Genomic DNA, 10,454 nt, shown 5'->3' on the forward strand with positions numbered 1-10,454 from the left:
ACGTATGCAAATGCAATGCACATGATGACATGATAAGAGATGCATGACCACGACAACAACACATGGAGACAAAAACCTGAACCCAAGAAAATAAAATAACTTAAGGCCGGAAATGGCAAGAGTTGGAGTACAGATTGGGTAAATCACATCCGGGGTGTTACAACACTTCACCACTACGAAAGGATCTCGTCCCGAGATCTAGGACTGAAAGAACGCCGGTACTCAAAACGGAGGTGATCCTCGCGTTCCCAGGTAGCTTCACGGTTGGAATGGTGTGACCACTTGACTTTGAGGAATTTGATTGACTTGTTGCGAGTCTTGCATTAGGTCTCTTCAAGAATAGCAACTTGGTGCTCACGATAAGAGAGATCTTCTTGGAGCTCAATGTCCTCGAAGTTGACGGTGTGGTCAGGAGTCTTGAAGCACTTTCGGAGCTGAGAGACATGGAACACATCATGAACATTTGCAAAGTTTGCAGGAATCTCGAGTTGATAGGCGAGATCGCCTCTCTTGCTGACGATCTTGAGAGGTCCCACGTGTCTAGGGGCAAGCTTCCCTTTGATACCGAAGCGACGAGTTCCTTTCATTGGAGAGACGCGGAGATAAACATGATCTCTGATCTCGAAAGCCAAATCACGATGCTTACTATCATAGTAGCTCTTCTAGCGGGATTGGGCTGCTTTGAGGTTATCTCGAATGACTTTGCACATTTCCTATGCCTCTGTGATTAAGTCATCACCCAAAAGCTGACGTTCACCGGTTTCAGACCAGTTGAGAGGGGTACGGCACTTCCTGCCATACAGAATTTCAAATGGGGCCTTTCCCGAACTTGCTTGAAAACTGTTGTTGTAGGACAATTCAGCATATGGAAGACAATCCTCCCACTTCATGCCGAAGGAGATCACACAAGCCCTGAGCATATCTTCAAGAATCTGATTGACACGCTCGACTTGACCGCTAGTTTGAGGATGGAAAGTTGTGCTGAAGTGGATGTTAGTGCCGATGGCCTTCTGAAAAGAATCCCAAAACTTGGAGGTAAAGATGCCGCCACGGTCTGAAGAGATCACTTGTGGAATACCATGCAGAGAGACAATCCGAGAGGTATAGAGTTCCGCCAACTGAGCTGCAGTGATTGACTCTTTGATAGGCAGAAAGTGAGCCACTTTAGTGAGTTTGTCGATAACAACGAATATAGCATCATTGCCACGTTTGGACTTTGGAAACCCAGTCACGAAGTCCATCTCAATGTGGTCAAACTTCCATTCTGGAATGGCAAGAGGTTGGAGGAGACCAGCTGGCCTTTGGTGTTCTGCCTTTACTCTTCTGCAGACATCACACTCATTCGCGAATTGAGCAATCTCGCGCTTCATTCTAGTCCACCAATAATCCTGCTTGAGGTCCTGATACATCTTCGTGCTCCCAGGGTGGATGGAGAGGAGAGAATTGTGAGCCTCGTTCATGATCACTTTACGAAGGTCACATCTGGGCACAACAATACGATCCTCGAAGAAGAGAGTATCCTTGTCATCAAGGCGGTACCACTTGTACTTGGGTTGACTCTTGGCAATCCCAATCTTCACCTTTTTCACCATAGCATCAAGAAGCTAGGCTTGGCGAATCTGGTCTTCCAAGGTAGGAGAGACTTGAAGGTTGGCGAGGAAACCTTGAGGAACAACTTGCAGATTGAGTTTGCGGAAAGCTTCACAAAGCTCGGGTTGAAAAGGCTTGAGAATCAGACTGTTGCAATAAGCCTTCCTGCTCAATGCGTCAGCAATCACATTGGTCTTGCCTGGAGTATACTTGATACTTGGATTATACTCTTGAATCATTTCGACCCATCGAGTCTGCCTGAGGTTGAGATTAGGCTGAGTGAAGATGTACTTGAGACTCTTGTGGTTAGTGAAGATGTCCACTTTTCTTCCCAATAAGAGATGTCTCCAAGTCAAAAGAGCATGCACAACTGCCGCTAACTCGAGATCATGAGTGGGGTAGTTCTTTTCATTGGGATTCAATTGGCGAGAGGTATAAGCGACAACTTTCTTCTCTTGCATCAACACTGCACGAAGACCTTGGAGAGAGGCATCACAAAAGACCTCGTATGGCTTGGATTCATCAGGCGAAGTCAGAACTAGAGCGGTGACCAATTTCTCTTTCAACGTGTTGAAAGCAATGTCACACTCCGGAGACCAAACGTACTTGACGTGCTTTTGGAGAAGATTTGAGAGAGGCTTCGCGATCTTAGAAAAGTTTTCAACGAAACTTCGGCAATAGCTTGCAAGACCGAGGAAGCTACGGAGTTGCTTCACGTTCTGAGGAGGTTCCCAATTCACAATTGCAGACACCTTCTCAGGATTCACCGCAATGCCCTTGGCAGAGATGATGTGTCCAAGATAAAGAACCTCATCAAGCCAAAATTCGCACTTGGACAACTTGGCGTAGAACTGGTGTTCCCTCTGCTTATCAAGCACCACACGCAAGTGCTTGGCATGATCTTCCTTGTTCTTCGAGAAAACCAGAATGTCGTCGAGATAGACCAAAACAAAGTCATTGGTGTAGGCGTTGAAGATGAAGTTCATCATGCGAGAGAATGTCGGAGGAGCGTTGACGAGGCCAAAATACATGACAGTGTATTCATATGAACCATAGCTTGTCCTGAAAGCCGTCTTGGGAATATCTTGTTCACGAATTCGAATCTGATGATAACCCATAAGGAGATCAGGCTTGGAGAATACTTGGGCACCTTTGAGTTGTTCAAACAGCTCGTTGATGTTGGGAAGTGGGTATTTGTTCTTGATGGTCTTCTTGTTCAATGGACGGTAATCAACACAAAGTCGGTCCGTTCCATCCTTCTTCTTCACAAAAAGAACACCACAACCCCATGGAGAAGAACTAGGCCAGATGAGACCCATTCTCTCTTGAATATCGAGTTGCTTCTTCAGCTCCTTCAACTCTTCAGGTCCGAGCTTGTAAGGACGCTTGCACACTGGTTCCGTGCCAGGCTCAAGATCGACAACGAATTCAACTGGCCGGTGCGGAGGCATTCCTGGAAGCTCTTCTGGAAAGACGTCTTGATATTCGCAAACGACTGGAATTTGCGAGATAGCATCCAGTTCACCCTTCTCATTGAGAGAAAACAGACGGATGGTATCGTCACGAGCGGCAAAGACAATTACATCCTCAGACGAATGAGTCAATTGAATCTGCCTGGCTGCACAATCAAGATGCGCCTTGTGCTTAGAAAGCCAATCCATTCTGAGAATAAGATCAATATGCGAGTTACCAAGAACCACCGGAGAAGAGAGAAACTTGTAATCGCCCAACGTGATAGAGATATCGGGAGCAACCAAACTAGAAGTCAAAAGCTTGCCGGGAGAAACAACTTGCATGACTTTGGGAATGATCTCAGTATCAACATTGTGCTTCGATGCAAAAGGGCATGACAAGAAAGAATGCGATGCACCAGTATCAAAAAGTACTTTTGTAGGAACATCGTTAACAGGAAGGTTACCCATGATGACATCTGACGAGTCCTCTGCCTGAGCTGCATTCATCAAGTTGACCTTGGCGTGCTTGGGGTTATGCTTGACCACAGCTGTACTTGCCGATCTCACAGGAGGAGGAGGAGGGAGACGCCTCTGGTTGAAACACTTGTTGGCATAGTGACCCTTCTGTTGGCACTTGTTGCACGTGACCTCTGAAAGCGGACGGTGATACGGAGCACTCGATCTTGGAGCTTGAGACGAAGTCTTGTTTTGAAAGCCAGGGTTGGGTGGGTGGGAAGATCCACTGCCACCTTTGCTCTTCTGATACGGCTGACGAAACGGAGGAGGAGGAAGCCAATACTTCTGCTGCTTGGCCACTTGAGTAGAGGAAGAAGGAGTAACATCTCTGACTCGCTTCTTGGAAGCATCACACCTCAGTTGAGCGGCCTCTTTCTTCAATGCCATGTTGTAGAAATCATCGTACCTCAAGGGCTCAAAGAGAACAAGAGCTAGCTGAATTTCTTCTCTGAGACCACCACTAAACTGGTATATCATGCTCTTCTCATCAGGTACGTCCTGCTTAGCAAAGCGGGCAAGCTTCTGGAACAACTTGTTGTAGTCATAGATAGACAAAGAGCCTTGCTTCAGGTTGCGGAATTCCTCACGCTTGCTTTGAACCACGCTCTGAGGGATATGGTGAGCTTTGAAGTCTTGACGGAATTCATCCCAAGTGATCACACGTCCACCTCTGGAATTCTTGTACTGCTGAAACCATTCTGCAGCTTGATCTTTGAGTTGGAAGGAAGAGAACTTGACGAAGTCCTCAGGCCTGACGTTACTGCACTCGAAATGCTTGCACAGATCCATGAGCCAATCGTCAGCATCAGTAGCCTCAACACAATTGCTAAAAGTCTTTGGCCCATTAGCAAGGAGCTGGTTGAGTGTAGCAAAGTGATTCTGATTGTTGCCTTGGTTCGCTTGATTGCGCTCTTGAAGAATTTGCGTGATCAACTGTGTGTTTGCATTGGTTGCGGCCATCATAGCTTGCCATGCCTCCGGAGGAGGTGGAGGTGGTGGCGGATCTTGATTCTGATTCTGATTTGTGCTCTTAGCGGGAGCCATCCTGAAGAGGCTGACCACCGTTAGCACATTGACAGATAAAATGAAGCTGAATCCAACGGAATGAAAATTGCAACATAAAGTCTTCACATCCGAACCAAATGAATGAATGCATTCCTCTTGAAATGGTCACATATCCATAAATTGAGAAGCCACTTAGAATATAGATAGAGAAACAAATCAACAAGGTACGGATCAAGAACGAATACTCGGTAAGAAATCCCAATCTCAAACCAAATATCCGTGGAAGAAGAACTAGAGCTACGAGAATTCCCACCTATGAAACTCCCGACCTTTCCGGTTATGCAATCAGGTGTTGGGGATACAGGGGAAGCATAATATCTCACCCAAATCTAGCAAATCCTACATCCAGCTGTATCCATCCTTCAACACATAACCGAGAAAAAACTTCGGAAACCATCTACCTCAACCTTCGAAAAGCATACGTTATACAAGTTATGGCGATACTCCCGAACTCCCGCCCCAGTACTGGGTGGCGTAGAGGTTATCTCACCAACGAACTTCATAAAAGAGATTTTCGATGTCAGCGTACTAAACTCAGGTATTCCAGAACTGCAACGATAAAATTATGACGACAACACCTCAGAGCTCAACTCCCTGGGACACTACCACAAAACCCCTGACAGGAGGCACCAAGACAATGTTCTCGTCATAAAACCATCGGAACGATTCCAAGATACCCGCGTGATCCTAAATTTTTTTTAGTGAAATTTGAGAAGAGAAGAGTCAAAACTCTATGTTAGGATGCCTTATCAGAGCGATGAGGCAACTGGGAAGTAAAAATAATTCCTAAACTCTCCGATATATAATTCCTAAATGACTCAAAACATTTTTCTAGACACAACTCGGCCGCTAGAAACGATCAAGCAATGGGGCTCCTAAGGTCGGGGAAGGCTCTGATAACCAACTTGTAACGCCCTCGATGCGGCTATAGCTCCCACGTGTCGAGGCACGACTTAGAGACATAACCGCATTGAAAGCAATGTCGCAAGTTAGGCAATCTTCACAACATCCCATGTAATATAAATAATAAAGGGGAGATAACATAGTTGGCTTACACTCGCCACGTCAATCAAAGTGCATAAATAACATTACATCATCCAAACACTCATGGCCGGACTACGGCGCCAAAATAAAAGATAACCCAACATGAGACACGGTCCCGATCACCCCAACTGGGCACCACAACTGATCATCAGGGAAAGACACGTAGTATCGTTGAGAGTCCTCGTCGAACTCCCACTTGAGCTCAAGCGCGTCACCTGGAGCGGAATCATCAGGCCCTGCATCTGGTTTGGAAGTAATCTGTGAGCCACAGGTACTCAGCAATCTCGCACCCTCGCGATCAATACTATTTAAGCTTATAGGTAAGGCAAGGTAAAATATGTGGAGCTGCAGCAAGCGACTAGCATATATAGTGGCTATCCTGTTCGCAAAAGAGAGCGAGAAGAGGAGGCAAAGTGCGAGCGAGAAACTAGAGAGCAACCTGCGCAAACATTACTCCAACACCGTGTCCACTTCCTGGACTCCGCCGAGAAGAGGCCATCATGGCAACTCACACAGTTGATTCATTTTAATTAAATTCAGGTTCAAGTTATCTACAACCGGACATCAACAAATTCTCATCTGCCCATAACCGTGGGCACGGCTTTCGAAAGTTCAAACCCTGCAGGGGAGTCCCAACTTAGCCCATGACAAGCTCTCACGGTCAACGAAGGAATAGACCTCCTCCCGAGACGTTCTGATCAGACTCGGTCTCTCGATTCTTCAAGACACTTCGACAGGTTAAAACAAGTCCAGCAACACCGCCCGAATGTGCCGACAAATCCCGATAGGAGCTGCACATATCTCATTCTCAAGGCACACTCAGATGAGACATCCTACGAGTAAAACCAACCCTCAAGTTGCCCCGAGGTGGCCCCGCAGTCTACTCGGTCGGACCAACACTCAGAGGAGCACTTGCCCGGGGGGGGGGTTTAAAAAGATGACCCTCGGGCTCCGGAAACCCAAGGGAAAAATAGGCTAGGTGGCAAATGGTAAAACCAAGGTTGGGCATTGCTGGAAAAACTTTAATCAAGGCGAACTATCAAGGGGTTCCCATTATAACCCAACCGCGTAAGGAACGCAAAATCCGGGAACATAACACCGATATGACGGAAACTAGGGCGGCAAGAGTGGAACAAAACACTAGGCGGGATGCCGAGCCTTCCACCCTTTACCAAGTATATATAGATGCATTAAGATAACATGGCAATATAATGATATCCCAACAAGTAAATAATGTTCCAACAAGGAACGGTCTCCAAACTTCACCTTCAACTAGCAATGCTATAAGAGGGGCTGAGCAAAGCGGTAACATAGCCAATCAACAGTTTGCTAGGACATGGTGGGTTAGAGGTTTGACATGGCAATTTGGGAGGCTTGAAAGCAAGTGGTAGGCATCGTAGCATAGGAATAGCAAAAGAGCGAGCATCTAGCATAGCAAAGATAGTAGTGATTTCGAGGGTATGATCATCTTGCCTGCAAAGTTGTCAGAGTTGACTGGATCCTCGAAAGCAAACTCAACGGGCTCCTCGTTAGCAAACTCATGTCCCGGCTCTACCCAAACAAGAAAAACAAGCAACAAGGACACAATCAACCACGTGCAAATTCAAACAACATGATGCAAAGATGATATGCTATGCGGGATGCAATATGTGATGCATATGCAAGATTTGACAAGGGATGCATGAACCTGGCCTCAACATGGAAATCCAAGTGTGCCACTAGAAAGATGACATGAAATCAATTGAAAACGATATAAAGAACACCGGAATCGGAGTTACGGTTTGGAATTGGCAAGCGATTCAAATATGACTACGTTCTGCGATTTACAGCAAGTAGCCATCTAAATGCAACAAGATGATCATGCTACAGCACTCAAACATGGCATCAAAATACATGGCATGCATACATTCATGAAGCTTAACAAAAGTCTAGCACTGAGCTACGGCCAATTCATCCATTAACAGGTTCAAACAAGCATGGCAAAAATGCATTTGGTAAACAGATCTCAGACTTAGTGAAATTAACACTTGTCTGGAATTTCAGATCAGCTAGCACTCTTCGGAGCATGAAAACTATATGCTACAGGACCTGAACATGGCAAAGTAAAGCATGGCATGGAGATACTCAAAGAGCTTAACAAAAGTCCCTTAGTGACCTTGAGCCAAAAGGGATCAGAAAATACAATTGCAAGCATGTGAACATGGCAAAAACATAATCAGATCACAGACTTAGTGAAAACTGGAACATGCTGAAACAGATATCAAGTAGGCATGTTTACGAGCTCGATGCACTCACTACAGAGCAAGTCATGACAATCTAAGCATACACCCATCAAGAATACACAAAATTCAAGCTAGACATGGCAAGAACAATAACATAGCATGCACGGATCAACTACAACATCCTTGGCAAAATCGCTAACAAGTAGACAATCTGCCCAGATTCACGAAATGACAAAAGTAGAGCTCGATTGACTCAAGCTAGGGTGCTCCATAAATGCAAACAAAGATATGGATGGATAGAGCGCTACAAGATTAACAAAACATCCTTACTGATCTTCCTCAAAAGAGGCACGGATCACTAGGAAACAACGTGAACATATGGCCATATGAGATAAACAGGTCAAGGACTTAGTGGAAATGCTAAGTCCCTGAAATCAGCATTACCAAGTGCCTCACTTTGCAAGATTGTGCTAGTCACCACACACATCACAAAAATACATGGGTTGCACCTCTAGAAATATGGAAAAACCCTTAACAAAACATATGTAGAGCTCATGGGCATATCATGCACACAATAATCATGGCAAAAATGACAAATATCTAATTGGAGCAGCAGATCTGACAATTAACTCAAATAGCACTCTTTTAACAGCATTTTGGGCATCAAGATGAACTCAAATGAAAATGATCCAATGAGATGAAATGATGTGCTCTCTGAGACGAACATTTTGATATGCTATATGCCCAAAACGGAGCTACGGATGTGGAGTTATAGCATGATGAAATATGCAAATTATTAGGGTTTCGGGCAAAGAAAGTCAACCCAAACGTCCAGATCTAGATCCGCTTGCACGCGAACCGAGGAGATCGCCGGAAGACGCTGTAGCTCGCCGGAAGACGCGAGCCGGATCCGGAGCTTGCCGGCGCGAGGAGAGCGAGGCAGTGGCCGGAGGAGGCGCAGGCGACGGCGGGGCTCGGCTCCCGTGGCGCGGGCGCGTGGCGGCGAGGTCCGTGTAGCGACCCGACCTGAATGGATCAAGTCTCTCTGCTTAAGTGTCATCCCTGGATCGGTATGCCGACACACACAGTACTCGAGGATTTATAACAGAGGTAAATCACATGTGTAAAGTAACGTAAATACTATTACCTCAATCCAAAATAGCGGAAGTAACAAGGTTGTGGATTCCCATCAACACCAACGGCAAAGTTGAGTGTATAAATCGTAACCCTAACGTATCACTTACTCGTCGTAAGATAATCCTACAACATGAGACGTTGCAGCCACAAAGGGTCAGTACATTGAATGTATTGGCAAATTCACACCATAGAGAATGATAAACAATGGCTATCACTACATGCATATTTGGCTGGTGGAAAAGCTCTACGGTTATAAGGTTTTTGTGAAAAGCCTATTTTTCCCTACTGCAAAGAAATAGATTTTATTTAACTATCATGGTGGTTGTTGAACATTGAGAATGGTTGACAGCATTCTCAATCCCAATTAAGTAACATCATTAAACCCAACAAACTTAATTTAAAGTAACATGATGAGATTCACATGATAATCTAAGTACTAGATACTCAAGATGTCCATAACCGGGGACACGGCTAACCATGATTAGTTTATACACTCTGCAGAGGTTTGCGCACTTCTCCCCACAAGACTCGATCTCCTCCGTTGGATATCTCGCACTGCATGGTGTTTGAGAAACGGATGACCGAGACATAGTCTTTCAAAAGTGCTAGCACCTTACGATCGGGTAGACCGTACCACCTACATCCCCTACATCTGCTAGTCTACCACTATAAGAGTTCACACGACTTAGTCAACTATGCTAGAGCCCATAATAGCTTGTGGCTGCACACGAAAGTTTCTGGCATGAAAAATCTCATGATCCCTTTGAGCCTGGGTGGCGGTCCATAAAAAAAACAGGCAATCCTGGTCTACCCAGGTGCCTAGACAGGCAATCCTAGAATAACCAGGTGCCTCAATCCACCCAGATGTGTGTTTAAGTTGCCACTTTAAGTAAACCATTAATTAACAATCTCACATCTGTCATGAATACTCTCAAAACCCAATCCACGTCTACGAGCATAGCATGGCACTATAAGCATAACGTAATAGTAACTCCCAAGGGTTTGATAATAAACAGGTAATAGGTACTACCTCATCAACTACTTCCCAATACCCACATGTTATTAATCCTACTCATGCAATGTTTGAGGGTTGTAACTAATGCATAAAAACTGGGTATGAAAAGGGATATGATCAAAGTGTGAACTTCCCTGCAATGTTGATGAAGATGATTCACACTCAAAAATCTTGATAGCTCTACTCGTCACACTCCGGTCAATCTATCGTAAGCAAGCAATAGTAACCACACATAAGCAATCACTCAAAAGACCAGGAAGATCGAAGAAGACGATTCGGAAAACGTCAAAACCAAGCAAATAACTCTTGCAACATAAAACAATTTCTAACAGTACCAAAATTAAGTGAATTTGGCCTTATCAGAAAGTTTATGTCAAGAGCTTCGATTTGCAAAAAGAATCAACTCAAACG

This window comes from Triticum urartu, chromosome 1, assembly GCF_003073215.2.
Source record: "Triticum urartu cultivar G1812 chromosome 1, Tu2.1, whole genome shotgun sequence".
In the NCBI taxonomy this organism is placed as follows: domain Eukaryota; kingdom Viridiplantae; phylum Streptophyta; class Magnoliopsida; order Poales; family Poaceae; genus Triticum; species Triticum urartu.